Source organism: Syngnathus floridae, chromosome 4, assembly GCF_059516105.1.
Source record: "Syngnathus floridae isolate MCC-2025c chromosome 4, RoL_Sflo_1.0, whole genome shotgun sequence".
NCBI lineage: Eukaryota > Metazoa > Chordata > Actinopteri > Syngnathiformes > Syngnathidae > Syngnathus > Syngnathus floridae.
Window position 1 is genome coordinate 18,484,891 of NC_142416.1, and position 13,369 is coordinate 18,498,259.

The 13,369-nt window shown below is 44.6% G+C and overlaps 1 protein-coding gene across 3 annotated transcripts in view; it reads left to right on the top strand.

Moving 5' to 3' along the window:
- The window catches only part of cntln (centlein, centrosomal protein), a 224,174-nt gene that overhangs the window by 18,273 nt on the left and 192,532 nt on the right, over window positions 1-13,369 (top strand). Inside the window, exon 5 of one of the 3 annotated variants that reach the window (XM_088374818.1) lies at window positions 2,691-3,145. The exons of the other annotated variants lie outside the window; for them this stretch is intronic. The gene's annotated coding sequence lies outside the window, so the exon portion shown is untranslated. The remainder of the gene's footprint in view (window positions 1-2,690; window positions 3,146-13,369) is intronic. 3 annotated transcript variants of the gene reach the window in all.

The following is a 13,369-nucleotide window of genomic DNA, read 5'->3' on the forward strand; positions in this document are numbered from 1 at the left end:
CAGGGACCAGTCTGGAGATGGGACCACCCAGGATTTGAATACTTGAGGTTTTCGACTTTGCTTTTCTTCCTTCCCCTCCACTCGACGTTGTTACCGAGTTTTCCCTGGACCAGACTTCTGGAACACTTTGTACTCCTCCGTCACTGTCACCGGCGAAAGCAGCCCTGTGTCCTGTCCCAGACTGCCAGACCCCCCCCACACACCCCTCACCCCCGTCTGTCTTGGAAGGCCTCCCATTCCTCCTCTTACTCAGCCTCAGAGCCTTGAGCGTTTATTTTGCGCAACCACAGCCCACTAAAAAAAAGGTCAAGCACCCCACGCCAGTGACTCCATCAAACAAATGAAGTGTGATTCTCACTTAATCGGTTACAGTGGATTCTTTATTTTCCTCTCATTCAGCGGAAATTGCTTCGTCAAACGCAGTCATTTTTCAGAATAGTGGTCGCTTTCAATTTCCCATCATTAGATGTAGACTCAATATGGGCTCAACTTCTGGACAAATGCCTTCCTTTTATTTTGAAATTGTTTGTGACGACTGACTTGACTTCAAATTCAGGCTTGACCGTAGTCAGTGAGCCGCATTATTCTAGCCTGGCCGACTTGAACTGGAGCGCAATATTCAATTTGCAGTGCTCATGCGCACCGGCGCACCACTTATATGCACCCTTGGTTATAGTAACACACCATTGCAAATAGTCATGCTAACAATGCTAACACTAACATGTTTACACTGCATGTTGATAATAAGGGTGTGTCTTTGATATTTTTCCCTGAATTTGAATTATACCTCTTCAGGGACATTTTCATTCCTCGTCGCTTGCCAACACTTCACCTTTTCGGCATCGGGTCAAGCAGTACGCCGGTGTTGTTTGTTTGCGGTTTACTTGGCCGCTTTGAGCGCGTCTGTGGTGTAGCTTGTGTCACGAAAGAGTGGAATAAAACACAGTAGGGAGAGGGGAAAAAAAATCATAAGGGTGAGGAAAAGTATGGGAGGACACGAGTGGGAGGGTGCGGGGGGGCGAGTTTCGCGGAGGGGTTGGATAGCACTGGCGGGAACCCAAGGCTGGCTAATAGTATCTGACACACTGCAATTTTGAGGCTTATATCAACATTGTTTTTACAGCTGTAATTAAGCCACCTAATCAGAAGCACATTGGTCGGGACAGTCTGGGGCCGTGAGGGGGCAGACACACACACATATACACACTCGTGTGTTGAGCCCTGCGGCAAAGCAGCAGCAGCAGTGGCGAAGTGGAGGCCGGCCAAGGCAGCTGTGGGTGGGAGATCATCCTGAGTGTGACACACACTCGCACGCTCGAGCCACGCTGAATGCAAATGTAGCATCATGTGTGTTTGGCTTTACATTCGCTTGTGTCTGTGGATTCTCGCCATAAATCATCCCGGTGCGTGCGTGTCATGGTCGTCTAGTGGCGTGCATATCCGTGTTTATCAAACGCTCCCAATCTTACTTGCATATGCGCCCGAGTGCGATTCCATGCGCACATGTGCATGCGTGCGGTCACCTCGGCACCGCTGAGGTTCACCCCACCCTTGTCGGGGCTCGCCGCCGAGTCACCCAAGTCTCAAATGGCAAGCGAATACACACACACATACACACACACGGTGCAGGACGCGGGGCTCGGCGGGGGCCAAAGTCAACAGATGAGCTGGTCTGAACTGGCTCGCTGTGTGTTCTGATTGTAAATTGTGCTGGTGATGATTAGAGAACTCCAGCACAGGATGTCGACTCTTAAAACTGTCCAGAGAAAATAATTTTCTACCATGTTCAGGAAAGCTTTTTATTTTTTTTAACCTACCCCCCTCCTCCTCCTCATCCGTCGTTAATTTAAACATCATGTGGATGAAGTCGGTGTGTAAATTGGTGTAAAGCCTCCAGAGTAGGAAAAAAACAAAAGCCAGACAATGAAAGCGGTTTTAAGAGTTTCATTTTGCAAGTGCAATACAATACACCCAAAAAAAATACTTCCTGAACAAAAATATAAAATTACAGCGGCACCTCGACGTACGAGTGGGCTGACTTGCAAGCAAAAATGTGAGCACTAGATGGCGTGGCGGCGAACCCAACTCCACGAAAAAGCAGAATTTTGGCAGATTAGGAACAAAAAAAAAAAGAGACCTGTTAAATGCAACTCCCGGTTTAAACCAAACTACCATTCACATTTCTGTTTCTCAAACAAGCACATAACATTTGGAAAGTTTGCTAGCATAAAATGGCAGGCGACGCTAATTGCATTCTTCTAGCTTTTGTTTCTGCTTCTTTTTCCGTGGCCCTTCTATAGCACACGCTTGTTCATACACCCACAAGTATCCCGTTTATGTGCGCACATCTGTGATCGCTTTGCCTTATTTGTGTATGTTTGAGCAGAGGAAAGTCTTCCACTTGCTGCGCGCCGTGTTAATGTGTGCATAATCAGCGTTATCTCCCCTTTTGTCATTATTATTCCAGTGTAGCTGTCAGAAGCAAGAAAGATCAATGAGGCCGCGTGTGGAGGATAGGCAGAGCTCGATGGGATGATTTATTCTCGTTCCGCCGTTACCTCCCACTCGCCGGGTCATGATGTCATCACCCCCGAAACGCACGACTCTGACTCGTTGCTCGTTGACCACTCCGATGTTTGTCCAGAGAAACAAACTAACAAAGATGGATGACTGTTGATATGTTTTTGCAGCTCTGGCACGTTTTAAAAACTTTAGGCACCAGTAATCCAAACTGGACACGAGTTGTTGGGCCAGCTGGCACTTTGGAGTTTCACATTCTTGTTCCCCTGCTGCGTCTCCTCGACTTTGGTGGCCGGGAATGTGTTCGCTACTACCGAGACCTCTCACCACATCCGCCTGCCATATTTAGATTTATCCCCCTTTTCCACTTGTTCAAAACATGCCGCACTTTGTAGGATTAAAAGTTGAAATTTTTCATTGGGAAATATTGGAAACTTTCTGTGGAAAATTTGGGAATTGATGTGAAATTGTTTGGTTAGGTTTGAGTTGACTGGGGACTGTTCTTTTGGTACGTGTTTCTGTAGGGACTAATTTTGTGACGGACAGGTCAGCCATTTTTAAAGTTTTGGCATCATTTGGAAATGTTTGTTTAGACAGGCAAAGATGCAGGTCACATGCAAAACAGGTAAGAGATGTTTGGCTCTTTGCTTTAGTGTGTTGTTAAAAATCTTTGTTTGTACTTTAAAGTGGTTTGTGTGTTTGTTGCTGAGCATATAGTCATGTGAATATTTTGTGTCGTTCGTAACAGTTTGTTAAAAGTTTGATAATCTGCTTGAAGTTCAAAAAGGAATTACTGTAAATTATGCCAAATTGCTCTGAGTTGTCAGATGAACATTATACTAGAATAAATATATTTTAAATGGCACTCATGTAGGATATTAGTTGATTATGATGAAACAAAGGACATGGTTGCCATACAGAAATAGTTACTTTCATAAACATAAAATGTAGTTTAATTTTTTTTTTTTGTCCTTTTAAAGCAGTTTCTATTTTATTTATGTATTTATTTATTTGAATTTTCATTCAAGTTATTTTGTTATATTTCGTTAAACGTAATGGAGTCATTAGAAAAGCATGTGAGCCTGTCATTGTTGACTAGCATTGTCCAGACATTTGGACCAGTCACCTAAATAGGTTTTAAGACTGACCTAGATAAAAAAAAAAAGCAAATTAGTCTGAGTCACCATCTTACCGTTACAATGACTATAATTGTTGTGACACTTTTAGGTGAAAAATATTCCCTTAGGACCGTCTCACTCTCCCTAAATGACAAAAACCAAATGATTCTGAATCATTTGGAAATGCAACGTGAGGAGCATCCAAGTTCTGAGTTCAACATTCCAATCAATATGTTAATAATGAAACCTAGCCCGCTCGAGTCATGTGGCGCGTTTTGAGCCGTAGGAAAGCAGACATGACTCCTCGCAGCAATTTAACATTGTGGTACAGCAGTGGAGTTGAGGGAGAGCCCGAACGATGCTATTACAATGTCAACACGGGCCGTCCAAAGTATGTATTCCGACTGCGGTCCCGTGTCTGTGGGGACCGGCCGGCGTCTCGCGTTTTTCACCGTGCACGAGAGGGACTTGGAAAGAAAAAGCCAGATTTATACCTTCTACGCCCAGAATGTCCTGGAGATATATTAGGCGCGACCAGGGTGGATTTTATGAAAGTCCACTCGGGTTTCTCTGCTTCAGCATTTTGTCACCGTGAGGATATTAAGTGGCGACATCGGCAGCCATTAAAATATGACCTCGCCTCGTCCCGTTTACACACCCATACGTCTTGCTGTCTTACTCATGCTCTTGGCTAATTGTTTTCCGTGTCTGGCTAAAACGCAATCGATTTGTATTTCGCAGAAAAATAATAAGGCTCAGGCAGCATTCGGGAAATCCTGCCGGCCCGTTGCAGCTGGTGTGTAATGAAGTCTGCTCCTTGCGCAAATACTAAAGTTGAAGGCATCATTTCAAAGAATTTTTTTCCTTGAAGCTAAATACTTGTTTTATTCTAATGGCACTCCTGAGAAGCATCTCGCGTCTCCTGATATGAATGTAAAATGTGGAACTCTGCGTTTAATATAAAAATGGATGTAATAATATAGAAATTCCTACAAGAATCACATTTAACTGTTCTTAATGATGGCCAAAACTTTGTGAAACTTTTTTTTTCCCACCCTTGGAAATTACAATTTATTCAAATTTCAACTTTCTTCTTCTACAACAATACATTTTTTAAAAATAATATTTTCATCATAATATTCCAACTTAATTTTCTTAAAATCAGAATTTTTTTGTAAATAAAATGATTTATTTGTCCTGGTCTCTGGAGTCTATCCCAGCTGACTTTGGACAAATGGCGGACTGCACTCCGGACTGGTTGTTGTTGGAATCAGCGGCGAACGTCTGATGTAGTAGGAGGCAACGATACGGTGTCAGCGATGCCGTGCGATAACACGGCAAATTGTATCCAGCGAGTGGTCAATATCCTCAATCGATGCCGTTCAGATTTTGACCTTGCAGCCATGAGTTGTTTAATTTCCGGCAGCGTTAAGTAGAAGGGACGGAACGGGATTGTTGGGCAAGGGGAATTTTGGAAAGTAATGTTTGTTTTCTTTGCAATTGCGAGGTGGAGCTCCCAAACTCGAGGGATCCGAGGCAAATCTTTGGGGTCAAAACACTTGCAGGCAAACAAAAGAGCAGGATAGTGTAATTTGGAAAGATGCACAGGGCGCACAGGTGCCATGTTTGTTAGCGGCGGGCGAGGTTTCTGTCAAACTTGGGCCAGGTTTGAAAGAATAAATGTTATCCTCAGTTCAAAAAATATTTGTTTCTAACTTTATTAAACCCACAATTTAACAATAATTAAAATAACTACAAAACACAAAAAGGAGAATTAATCCAGGGGAATTATTATTTTTTTTTCCTAGTTTTTTTTTTAAGTGGTCTTTTCTAGTGGAATTATTTTATAGTTTTTTTAAGTGGTCTTTCTAGTTTTTTCCTAGTTATTTTTATGTGGTAATTGATAGCACAATTATTTTAGGGTTTTTTTCCTAGTTTTTTTAAAGTGGTCCTTGACTATGTGTGTGTGTACAATTGTTTTTTTTTTTCTTCCTATGTCAATATGACCTGCAACATACTGGAAATTAGGAAAACAACAATTAGGCTATCTTGTGCCCCATCTGTCAATGGAATGTAGCAAGGTGCTTCACAAAGTGAAATCAAGCAGCAGAGCAAAGGGAGAGGAGGCAAAGTGCGATGGAGATGCCAGTGGACTACACGGCGAGGAACTGAGCGCCGGGCAGGGAAAACACCGTTGCGCTGTTCGTTTGGAGACATTCTGTCAAAGTCGGGCCCGGGCCTGACACCGCAGATCACAGTTTGACGGACGGTGAGAGTAGCATACGCTGACTGGGTCCTATTAAGGTGGATGTTTTCAAAGTTTCAGCCCGGCACTGGGGAAAAAATAGGAAGGACACAGAGGGGAAGCGGAGCCTGAGTGGAGCTGACATGCTTCAAGACCCTCTTCCCCAAACGCGCTGTCGGGGGTCAAATCGTTTTTCCTTCCTTCCTTTAAGTCCTTCGCCCAACTGACTACACGTCTAATGGAGAGCTGGGAATAGCCACACTTCTTGCAGTCACAAACAGGTTCCTGGATAGCAGAGGTGTTAGTTAGTAACATATTGAAGCTTCACGTTCAAAGTTGCTGTGTGGGAAAAGTCAAATCGAGGAGGTGATTTGAAATTTCAAGCAGGCCGAGTTGAGGCTTCATTTGAAGGAAGGCGTATTTTTGTGTTGAGTATCTTTAATTTAAAAGAAATGAAAGAAGCTCCTTGCATTGGCAGTGAAGCCAAATGACTGTGTTCACGCCCACAACGGCGCAGACACCCATAAGTCACCTCACACGTCACCTCTGCCAAACACACACGGCACCATGTGAACAAACTCGCGCAAGAGTCCACCCGAGCGTAAACCCACACAAACGTTCAAGTCGGCACGTGTCGTTTTAGTGCTCCAAGACCAGCGTGTACTTTAGGCGGGACGCCAGGCGAGACCTTTTCTTAGTCCTCTCCTGGATCAATGCTCCCCTGCTGTCACAGAGCTGTGAGCAGACAGAATCAAGCATGAGAGGCACAAAAGCATTGAGAGCAACCGGAGGGAAGGTAGGGAGGGGCGCGCCACGCCACGCCACGCTCGGCTGTGTATGCGGCGGGTCGTCAAGCGAGAGGGCCGAAAAAAGCAGACACGCCGCACCTTGACCACCTATTATGAAGCTCTTTGCCACGATGTCAAGTGAAAGCAAGTTAATTGGGTGAAGCTGTAGAGCATGCGAGGGCGGCGCTGCAAGCCTCTCGACCGCTTGACAGTTGAGTGTCAGCGGGACCCACTCAAGTGTGGCTGAGAGACAGAGCCCTGTCACCGGGCCTAAAGCGGCGCCGCTGGGGCCGTTAAAGCGGTAAGAACCCCCCGCCCCCCCTCCCTTCCACTGCCCACATGCGCATGCACATGACACACACCCAATTATACTCACTCATGCCCTTTTGGTGCACGCCCACTCTTTGTCCCAAATGATTATTTTGAGACATACAACCTAAAATTCATTCAGTTGCTTATTTATTTTTTTTTTTTCATATTTAAGCTGTTTGAGCGGCATGGCGGAGAAAGTGCTTTACATGTCTGCTTCACAATTGGAACTGCTTGGATTTGAATTTAGGATGCATGGTGGGGAAAGTTAGTTGGAGAGTAAATTAGGGGTGTCCAAATTATGGGGCGGGGATCAGTTGTGGCTCGCTGCTTATTTTCTTAGCGGCTTAAGGTATATACGAAAAATAATATTTGACGTGAGCCAAAGTTAATGATATAAATGAAATTGCAAAAAAAAAAGATTTGGCAAAATAAGAGCTCAAAAAGAAAATATGTGAGGCTACATTTTACATTATAAAAGTAATAAATACAGTAAATAAAATAATTTTGGCATAAAAGTCCTTTATTTTTATTTTTCAATATCATTTCATCAGTTAATTTTTAACTTGTATTTATTTTGGTATTGCTGTACACCCATTACACAATACTAAATGACCATTCTTTTCTTTCAATGGACAGATGATAAAAATAAATCCTAATACTTAGCCTAATTCAAAAATAAAAACTGCCAAACATCTGTGATGTCATGCATAATGAAAGCAAGTTTGAGACCCCCAAATTAACGATCCTCATTCAGCATTTTGGATGGGATTATCTTGGATTTGAATTCAAACATTTCATTCCAAATACATTGAATTCATCCCGCAACATTTTGCATTTAATTGCGTGGGCTGAGATCGTCGGACTGCCCGCTCCGTTCGGCGCAGCGCGGCAGACGATTCCACACAATTAGCCAAATCGGCGACTGTGCCGGGACAAAGTCCTACTAACAACCTTGTCAAATGCTTTGTGCCCTTCAGAATAGAGACTGTGTTCTGGCCCATCAGTTTCATAAGGCCTACATTATGGATGGTTGAGTATGTTGAGGCACCCACGGCAGGGGGAAATCTACTGCCTTCCTCGGCGCAAATATTCGAGCGCCGCCGGTGTGTAAACCGCCACAAACGCTAAGCTCTCATCTATCATTCAATCCTCTTTAATTAGGCTGTTTTTGTCATACGGCGGGAAGGGGCGCCGTGTAGCACTTGCGGGGGAGCCAATGATACAAAAGAGATGGTCTCATTTCCATCTGACAGCGTGATGGAGATTGAACGTGAGCTTTAGGAAGATAAATGGACTCTCCGCCAAACCCTCCCCAACATTGTCAACAACGCGGCCGTCCCCGGGGAGCCGCTTAGCGCTGAATATTTGGGGGGCCTCTTTCATTAAGTTCTGCTTAGGTTGGCCAGTGGCATGTCAGGTTCGGGGCTCATTTTATCGTTGAGTATCTTCAAGGGGAGGATGAGTGGGAATCAAAAGGGGTAAAACGGTTCAGGATTTTAGCTAGAAGTAAGCTAATCTGCTCAAAATCAACAGCGGCGTAGCTAGCGCTAATCTGCTCAAAATCAAGCTAGCGAGTGGGTTAGCTAAACAACTTGAGGTGTTTTAATTGGTTTGTGGGGGAGCTAAAGCCAAACACTTTGGGCTGGAGTTAGACTGATCAAACTGTATTTAATGGCAGCATCATTCGTTCCAGAATTTTTCTAACGCAGACCAAAAATAGGGTTTGACTTTGCTAACGTTTGCTAACATTTGATCTCAGTCGTTCCCTTTTTACCTGAAGACTTATCACTTAAAACCTGAGTCTCATCCGAACGCAATTGGATACGCTTTGAAAATCAAATTCCTTTGATATTTCACCTATTGTTAAAATGCCAGCAATGACTGTGAACCGCTTCACGGCTCATGAAATGACGCTAACAGCTCAGTAAACTGCTTAAAGGACCATTACGTCTTCTCGCTTCCTCGGCCTTAACAGGTTGAATGTACTGTCAGACAGTCAAGTTAATTGGCAATAAACATTAGGACTTGAACAATATCACAATGTGTTATTTTGATAGTCATCTCCTCTACGTTTATTTTTCAGTCTTTTCCACAAATGGTCTCGGGGTCAATTGGTGATTTATTTTATTTGCTTATGCACAAAAATAGTAACTGTTTGAAGTCATCAAAAATGTTTCAAAATTGTCTTTAGTGTTTGTAGGGCACGCTAGGACTGTCATTACTAATTTCAATACTCTGGTACTTTATCCCCGATAACATACATCGTATTAAAAAGGTAAGTTTGTGGGATCACTGGATTCCCCCCCCCTTCTAAGTTCCCTAACAAAGGGCAACAAAAAGAAGGAAGGAAATCAATAAGCCATTTTAGTCTCTATCTATCAACGCGGATTCCTCCTTGTCTGTTTTAAAGCGGGGGGGACGTGGCACTTTAATAGGATAGCGCAGGGCGGTTTGAAATGTATGCCAATGATTCCTGTCATTTCATGGCAGCCCGGCCATGGTTCACTGAGCGCCCACTTCCTCCCTGTCAGCTCCACTGGAGACAAGCATTTAGTTGCAAACTTTGAGCAGGTTGCACAAACCAGATATGATGTGACTGCTACTTCCAATCCCCATCCTTCTCCTTCATTCATGCCGCCATGCCACCGCCGGGTAAAAGCGAGATGGCAGGAGAGTGTTTTCCCTCCATTTACCTGGAAATAATGGTGAAGAACCAATCAAAGGAGGAGCAAAAATAGTCAACCAACAGGTTACGTGAGACTAGAAATTTGGGTTGAGACAATCAGGATCACTGAAAATTAAAAAAAATAATGATAATCATTACATATGCTAAATAGTACGTTTTTTTTTTCATGGAAATTTATGACAGAAGTTGACTCTCCTTATTAGTCTCATCTTAGTTTATTAATTTTATCACGTAAAAGTTAAGACTGTTCAAATAATTTTCAATGAAACCTGGAGTGAATCATTGATATGATTTCCAATGGGAAACTTTTTTTGGTAAATATGAATGAAAATTGGAATTTTATTGACCATTTATTTAGTCCCGTTGGCTTTTGTTTGCAAATCATTTCACAGCTATCGCTATAAGGTCATCGCCAAGCATTTGACCGACTCCCGCGTCCCAACAGCAGACCAGTTTAGTCAGCATCAAGTTAGCCCTGCTTGGCCCCAATGACAGTTTGTGCGCGTCAAGGCCACGGGCCCTGCATTTTCTGCCTTGTAGCACACCAAAGTAAAATCGCTTGTCAGGCCGAGGTGTCTGTGAGCTGACAAGATGCCCCAGTGACATTTCAGCTCGAAAGAGCAAGTGTCTTGCAACCGAGTGGTCAAATATCAGAGAATAGGTCAAGCAGGGCGGAGCGGAGTGCTATGCGGAAGGCCGCTCTCCCCGCCGAACGCCCCCTTGACTTTGACAAGTGGGACTGCTCGGGGGGTCAGCGGGGGCGCCGTTGCGACGGTACAAAGTGATGTTCTGTTGGGCATGGTCAGACACTGTGCACCTTATTGGCTTCAAAAAGGAAAAGACATTGACATTGATTAATCTTCTTAACCCCCCCCTCCCCGACACGAAGTGAGTGGTGTATGTGCTCGTAGGCGGGGTAGGGGGGGTTATGGCAGCCCCATCAGATGGGCCACTCCAGTGGTTTGTACGGAGCATGGCCCCCTGAAATGTACTCTGGCATTCATTAGAATATCCTTGACACCTATCATGGGGGGAGTCAGCCAGGCTCGAGGGCCAGCTCCTCGTCTCTTGTGATCGCTGTCACCTCCAAAGTCTTTTTAGACTGCTTCACGTGGCGCAAAGTTGCTGCTGACTAAAATACGACAGTCGAGTAAGAACAGGTATTGTTCTGCGAGAATAATGTACCATTTATTTATTTAAATTTTGTCTCCAACTAAATAAGTATCCCAACATCAAGTGGCTGAAAATAGAAAAGAAATGCACCCGATAAAATCAACCCCCATTCCATTGTGGGTTTTGTAAAAGTTGTAATTCCACTTTTGACCACTAGATGGCATCAGGCGTTTTATTTGTTTACCGTAATCACAAAAGGATGATCCAATGACTAGCTTATGTCTAAATGTTTGTATATTTGCAAAACTGTGACTTTTGAGCTGCGACAGACTTTTAAGAAGCTGCATTTTCATGTCCTTATTCCTTTCATAACATCGCAAAGACGGCATTAAAATGAAAGCAGCCCATTTATTACGCTTCAACTTTTCCCGTCTCTCTTTGCCGATTTCCTTATTTTTTTCCATTTTTGCTGCATTTTAATGCGCACAGAAAGAGAGTGAAATGGAGAAAGAGAGCGCACCCGTGTCAAAGTCCTGACAGCCATCACGGCATTACAGCGCTGCTGACATAAATATTTAACACTGAGGGGCAACCTACAGCATGTCATGTCACGGCCGTGATTAGGGTGAACGGTGACCCCCTCTCATAGTAACATGGTTTCTTGTTGGAGAGTGGCGGACAGATGGTTGGAAAGGGGAGAGGAGGGGGGGGCGGGCTTTCGAGGCGGGGGCACGTGTCAGTGCTTCATAGGTTCCTATCACAGGAAGGACAATGCTCCCTTTAACCTTCATTTCCATAAAGCCATTCCTTTGGAACAATGTTCCCCCGCCGCTCTTTCAACTCCCTACCTGCTTCTTCTTCACGTGGAGCGGAACTGTTGCCGATCCCACCGCCTCTAAATCGTACACGGCCGGGGCCTGTCCGACGCATGTTGTGTGCCATCATCCCCCCCCACCCCCAAACACCCTTAAGAGCCCGATAGAGAGAGCCGTTAATCGTTGAGCCAACATCATTTGTTTGTTTATCATCGATTGGCTCAAAGATGTTTTTCCAATGTTATGTCATTGTTTGCGTGCCGTCAAGAGGGCACCCCCGCCCCTGTGAATAATTCCAACCTTAATTGGAAAGAAATCCATACGTGCAGGATCTACGTACCGAGGCATCGAGGGCTAATCGATGCCTACTTTAGGCTTCACCGTCAAAATGAGTCCAAATACCTGATTCACGCCCAGGAACATTATTAATTAATAAGGAAACTGAACGGATGGTACAATTACAGGTCAAACAAAGTTAAATCTCTGTTTGACAGATCCAGAATCAAGTCCTTTGACCCAGCCTTTGAATTTGGACAGGTTGATTGCGAGAGGTAGGCCGGTCCAGTACTTCCCCGTAATGTCGGAACCAACGTAAACAGATTCCTTGTACCGAAGATTCTAACATGTGGGACTGAGTATCTTTGATTCCGTGCGATTGGCAGTCGACTACTTTTCCATCGTCTGATGGCCCTTCCGGTAGATGCCACATTACACCGGCGCTGCGGTCCGGGCTCCATCTCGTCAATTCCGCGTTAAGTCACACGCATCATTTTGTGGCCTCCCTTAAGTGCATCTGTGTTTGTTAAGTGCCCCGGGTCATACCAGTGTGGCGTTAATCCAATTTGGCCTGAACATTTTGTGAGAAGGAGCGGTCGCCTCGTGGTGGACGGAGAAAGGTCGGGACATACCTGGGGGAAAAAAACGGGGGCAGCGAGTCTCCCCCAGGTGGACCACGGAAACAAATAAGAGGTCTTGAGTGCTGCTACCTGTCCCCGTGGTCATTTAGGCACACACTCTCTTAGTCGCATCGAGTGAGACAAAAGTCGCTTGTTAAATTTTAATGGGAAGCCTTTCTAGGCCAGCTCTATTGTCTTTCCCATCAAAGACTCGGGAATACTCGGATCTCTCCAGTGGACGGTGACAATAGAGAGCCCCCCCCCCCCCTCTCTCGATCCGCCGTCCAGCCCACCTCTTTAGCGGGCGGTCGGAAGTGGGATGTTATTATTATTTCATGCCTCAGAAGAGTTGGCCGTTCACTTTAGGGCCCCGTCGTTGCCGTCGGAGACTGGCGCTCAAGAGTGCACACGCGATTGTTCACTCGCCATTTTCTTACATGCCCCCCGAGCGGAAAGAGACGCGTTCGTTCAACCCTGTTTCACTTGGTAAGACAAGAAAAGCATTTAGTGCTTTGGCGCAGGTCAAAGGTGGGGGGCGGAGTAATGGGCAAGCAAACGGTGGAGCCCCGTTTACGAGGTCTACCCACATTGGCGCTGGAAATAAGACAAAGCCAATTTACTTGGAGGAATTGAGGGAGTAGGTGAAAGTACAAATAGAGTGCGAGCTTGATTTTTAATAATTCGAATAATTCAATTTGGTTCAATTTGACAGGGTATGATGATTTTTCATACATATGAAAGAACCTGTCAGTACTGTAACTTTAGAACTTCCTCCAAGGATATATTGCTCCAATAAAAGACGATTCCAAACGTGGATCGATTCGAGTCGGTTAAATCAAACCGATTCTCCAATTAAAATATATTTTTGTTACAACC